At 38.6% G+C, this 6,000-nt stretch overlaps 1 protein-coding gene across 2 annotated transcripts in view; it reads right to left on the reverse strand.

Moving 5' to 3' along the window:
• Nucleotides 1-5,481, reverse strand: part of NAP1L1 (nucleosome assembly protein 1 like 1) — a 43,509-nt gene extending 38,028 nt beyond the window's left edge. For both annotated transcript variants that reach the window (XM_070946634.1, XM_070946633.1), the window contains exon 1: nucleotides 5,383-5,481. The gene's annotated coding sequence lies outside the window, so the exon portion shown is untranslated. The remainder of the gene's footprint in view (nucleotides 1-5,382) is intronic.
• Nucleotides 5,482-6,000: the final 519 nt, after the last annotated feature.

Below are 6,000 nucleotides of genomic sequence, written 5' to 3' on the forward strand. Positions count from 1 at the left end.
GTCTTATACTCTGAAAAATATGGTAAATGGTTGGCCTTCCATATTAAAAAAATACCAATTTTGATCAAAGTTTAAAAATATTCAAACAATGAAATTCAGAATGTCATTAACTTCTACTTGATTATTATTTATGATGCACAACCCCTACTCTTAGCTCTATAGCTTAAAACAAGTCATTGTATCTGTACATTTTCTTCTGCAGAAATCAGAAAAAAATTCTAAGTACTGTATACTCTAGACAGACTTTACAATCATGATGAATAAAGCTAGCAGAATACATGACTACATATTTCTTCTGCCCACTCGAATTCACTAAAGTTGTTTGAAGAGAATATTAATGAAAATTATAATGCTGAAATACATCACTACCATCAAGTAATAATTTATATAGTAACACATGACAATCCAAATTATAGATGTCCTTAGATTTTATGCCACAGAAAATCTTGAAGAGTAAGATTTTGTATGAAGTCCTCCTAAGCCCGCATAAAGAAATCCACATCCTAGAATTCCACCCCAGCACACATATAAATGTAGTTATTATATTTTGGGGAAAGAATAAATGTTAGTTTATTAATAGATCACTAACAGTAACATCAACCCCAACATTTCAACCAAATATTCCAACTCCAACCCCAAATATTCTTTATTAAATATTAAAGAGAACACAATTTCCAGAAAAAGGCCGCAAATACAGGTAGACTTCAACTTACAACAGTTCATTTAGTGATTGTTTAAAGTTACAGCAGTACTGAAAAAAGTGACGTATGACTGTTTTTCAGAGTTACTACCTTTGCAGCATCCTCATTGTCACAGGATCAAAATCCAGATGTTTGGCACCTGGTTCATATTAATGACGGTTGCTGTGTCCCAGGGTCATGCAATCTTCTGGCAAGCAAAGTCAACAGGGAAGCCAGATTCATTTAACAACCAGGTTACTAACTTAACTATTCAGTGATTCACTTAACTGTGACAAGAAATGTGATAAAATGGGGCAAAATTTACTTAACAAATGTCTCACTTAACAACAGAAATTTTAGGGTCAATTGTAGTCATAAGTCTAGAAAAATATTCCACAAAAATCATATTATTTTCAACAAATTCCAGTAATTCAATTTCTAAATGTTTTCCTCAAATTGTTAAAAGATTATGGTACAGGTAGTCCTCGATTTATGACCAATTGCTTAGCAACCATTCAAAGTGCCAGCAGACCTACCTGGGAGATATTTACAATCCAGATTCAAAGTTTCCACAGTGCCTCCCATGGTCACATGATTGCACTTCGGGCACTTGGCAACCAGACCACATTTATAGCCATTTTAAAGTCCTGCAGATACATAACTATGTTTAATGGCTTTGCCAAAAACTGATATTTACTTCCAATTTTCGGCAAAACCACATCCTTAAGCTTAATGAACACAATGTTAACAACTACAGTGATTTGCTTAATGACTGCCAAGACAAAAGGCTGTAAATTAGAGTCAGTCATGTGACCGATACGACCATCATGAATTATAACCATAATGAAGCCTATTTATCATGATCATATCTCGAAAACTACATGTACTCTGTAAATAGAAAATATCTGTCCAATCTGCACAACTTTGTTGAAGAGTTGAAATCCAAGCATCTCAAAAGTTGCCTAGGTTGTGAAACAGTGCTAAAACTAATCTTTAGAGTTTAAAAAAAGGAGCACTGCATAAATACAAACAGACTGAAGCAACTTTGTCTATAGTTAAGAAAATTTTGGAAAGTCATAAAACTGAGGAAAAGATCCTATCTTCCTATAGTACCATATACAATGAAAACTAAAGGAACAGGACAGACCCAAAAACAGAAAAAATGATACATTAATCTAGTTTGCAGCTATTGAGAAGGAAATCCCTATTAGGCATTCTTAAGAAAGCAATAAAAAATCATTTTAAAAATGTCAATATTGCTACACTGGCATAATCTATGGTACTACAATGCTTGGGATAGTACTGTGTGCAATAATGGCTCATGCACTTTAAAATAAGGTGCTTAGAGTTTGGAAAACGCATGGTTATCTATTCCATGACATCAGTTATTAGAGGAAGAAAACAGAAAGGGAGTATTGCACCCATTTCTTTCTGAGTTTGCCATAAACATCTGTCTAATAATGGAACAGAATATTGAATTTAAAATGGACTAGTTTTACTCAACAAAATTCTTATATTCACCACTGGCACAGAATCCACATGATGAAAGTATCTGCTTAATGTAGCAAAGCCCACTTCAACATTTGTGTCAAAATATTGGGAAAGGAGGTTTACGAACAATAGACATTCCAGACATCTTAGTTGCACTATTTAATACTCCAGAAGAGGATAGAAAGGATTAGGTTCTAATTTCCTACCTGTGTTTGAAGCATAACTGGATGTTTTTAAACAGCAATTCATGATCCCAAGAGAGTAATGTCTGTATTAATTACCACATGGATGTTCCAGTTATGTTTTCCTGATCATCAGGGCAATACAGATCAATTATGCAAATAATATTAAATGACCTTTATGCTAAGTGCTATCATACAATTAATATAAATTCTGCAGGATAAATACATGATACTGAAAACATGTAAAATCAGCAATATACAAACACATTAAAACTATTTTCTCAGCTGTTTTTACTTTGACCATGATTAATATTTCTATATAAATGTTACTGAACATAAACTGATTTGCAGTGTTATTTTAAAAGCCTGTGCTAGGCCTGCAAAATTTGTGGAGGCAAATGGGCCACACTGATAAGTTAAAAATAATCACAGATTGCAAAGGAGTAGTTGGATGAACTGTTCAGTGGCTACTGAAGCAGTGACAACAGAGATGGAGACACTAGTGCCATTTGGCAGTGTATCTTTCAAGGCAGCAACAATAGTGGAACCTTCCTGATGGTTGTGACACTTGGCAGCAGCAAATTTATTGAGTATTTTAAAAAATGCCAGTGAGCAACATAAGGCTGTTTGGCAAGTCACATGCAGTCCATAGGCCAATGTTATATAGGCATAGCATATGCATGTACTACAGTATTATGTTCTGTACATCAGGTGTTGAACCGGTCAATTTATTTATTATTTGAACTGCAATCCATAAATAGTATCAAGTTTATACAGGTATTTCTCACAGTTGCAACAGTCTCAGTTATCATTGTTAGGTGAATCCTACCTAAGTGTCCCATGGTTATGTGATTGGCATTTGCAATCTCCTGCCAGCTTCCCTAATGACTTTGCTTGTCAGAAGCTGGCAGTAAAGGCAGCAAACAGCAATCATGTGACCATGGGACACTGCAATGTCATAATTGTGAGCCAGTTGCCAAATGCCTCAGTTGTGATCATGTGATTTTGCAGGGTTGCTCCGACATCTGAAATTACAATGTAACTCATAAATTTTAAGCCACCTCCATTCAACACTATAACTTTGAATAATCGCTAAACAAGTGTTTGTTCAATGAGAGCTACCTATATTACTAAACGCAGTTAAACCAACCTCAGTTAAGGCACTCTAAGACATGAGTGCAAGACCACTTTTCTGATTCAACACAACGGACTGTGCTTTCCTGGAAAAATGCAAAATGCAATTCAATTTATCTGAAAAGCTTCAGTTTAATAAAGTAGATTAAATAATGCTTATATTTACATGTAGTAGTATATCCCCTGGAGTCTCTTAGTATTCATTACTTTGCTAGATCCAATGCATTTTTATAATTTTGGACATGCATCTTCAGGTATATTAATCACTTCCATTTTACAGAAGGGCAACCAGAAGAAAGTAACTTGTCAAGAGCTGCCAATCATGTAAAATAAATACTGCTACAGATTTTGTAACAATTAGGGTTTTATGTCTCAAAATTTAACATTAATGTTAATAGACAACACCTAGCTGTGTAAGAAAACTATTTTTGACATTTAAAATATCAATTTGTGAAAATGTTTTTACACAAAACATTGGCCAACAAAAATGTTTGAATTGGAAAGTCATTAAAATTTTCAAGGCAATTTTTTAAAAGACAAATTCACTTGCCACATCAGAGAATTAAAAAATCAAGAATTTAAGGTCATGCCAACTGTCATTTGCACCCTTTCTAGATATTACGGTAAATAGTACATTTAAAAAAGCACACATCAACTCTTGTGTACATGCATTCTTTGGCTACCTTTCTTATATTTTATAACCTTAGACCTTCTGCTAATTCATATTCAAAACCCACCACTACCCAATTTATGAAACAAACTTATCTTTTAATCTTCTACTGAAGTGCTATCTCTCAATTTACATATCTTCTTTAGTTGCCACATCAAAAAGAAAATCGCGGTAGTGCACTACTGCATATCCCACCCCTCTAAACAAATACAACAGCTATCTACTGAAAAACAATGAAGCAAGCAACAGTATTTCAAGACACTTTAATCTTGCTTTTATACTGCCTTGCCTTAAAAACCATATGGCCAGTATCATAAAGGGTGTTCTGTAGATTAAAGTGCAGTTAATCTGATGCTGTCTAAAACCACAGTCCTGGCACTATCTCAAAAGTTATAAAGTACATTTAGAATAGCTATTAAATCAATCCACTGAGTGAGAAAATTTTGATCTACGAATACAACACTCTCTGTGCAAAAGGAGGGAAAGTGAAAAAATGAGTTTTTATTAGTACGTATGGGAACTGCCTTTAAATCGCGGGGGGCGGGGTATTATAAAACAGCGTAAAGTTATCTTTAAACCGATCGTTTCCTCAGGGAACACGAGTGATAAGACTCCCCGCCGCAACGCGCACCCTCCCCAAATGCCCACACCCAGCCTCTCCCGGGGCCCACTATCAAAACCGACTGCCTATTTCGATCCCCTTTTCCCTACCCCCATCGCGGCAAAATCCTATTAACGTCTCAGCCCCGGTAAGAGGTTTTAATCCACGCAGCGCCACTTACAGGTCACCGACTCCAGGGGGAAAAGCGCCTGAGGCGGCCCAGACCTGCCTGTTTTCCACGTGTTTGCTTGTGCTTCAGCCGGCCAGACTAGGCCCGGCCAAGCCAAGCCAAGCCAAGCCAGATTGAGCCGCCCGGCCAAAGGCCTCGCCCTAAAGCGAAAGTGAGGAGGGCGGAAGGAGAAAAATGGCCTTGGCACCCCCTTGGCGCGCGCGACCGGTCTCCCACTCGAGCAACCACCACCGCTGCGAACTGAGGCACAATTCCCACAAGAAGCCCAACGGCCAAGAAGGGCACCGCCTCAGCCCGCTTTCTCCCCCTCCTCGGTGCCGACTAGACGCGTGGAACCCTGCAACTGGTGGGCCGAGATCGATATTTAGCCGGCGGGCGGCCGGCTGTGATCTTCATGATCCCACCCTCGAAGCCAAGCCACGCGTCTCGGTTACCTGCGCGAGGCCGGGTCTCGCAGTGACTCAGGATTGAGGAAGAAGCGTCTCGCAGCCGGCGGTAAAAAGACCCAAGCTCCCGCCGCTCGCGCTCATATAGAATTAACGTCACTACGTAACTCCCCCCCCTCCACCTCCACCGCCTCTCTTTCCCGCGCGCTTCGGTCTCCAGGCAACCTCGGGCGCGCGCCTGCCAAGGAATGGCTAAATTGCTGCCTAGTGACAAATAAGGAATCCTCTCTCTCTCTCTCTCCCGCCAATCAACCCGCCAAACCTCAAGCCAGGCGGCTGCATTGGCGCTCCGCGGTTAGGCCACGTGCTCCGGGACTCTCTGTGATAAACAACGCATGTAGCAAAAGGGAAGGAAGGATGCTCGTGCTGGGTGTGTGTTTGAATGAGACACAGCAAATTATCCCTTTTCTGAGGCAGACATTTCCAAATGAACCTTCTTCTATTTCTCCATAACTGATAAGGTATTATTATCAGTACATGAATACCCTAAATCGACATTGTTATTAACTCAGTGTGTAATTTGTGGTTGCAGTTGTCTTATTTTTTTATCATATTTAACTCAGTTATATTTAGTTACTGTAATGTATTGACTCAATATACATCCAC

The sequence above is a fragment of the Pituophis catenifer genome, unplaced genomic scaffold (assembly GCF_029215685.1).
Source record: "Pituophis catenifer annectens isolate HBS135680 unplaced genomic scaffold, rPitCat1.0.hap2 SCAF_7, whole genome shotgun sequence".
In the NCBI taxonomy this organism is placed as follows: Eukaryota; Metazoa; Chordata; class Lepidosauria; order Squamata; family Colubridae; genus Pituophis; species Pituophis catenifer.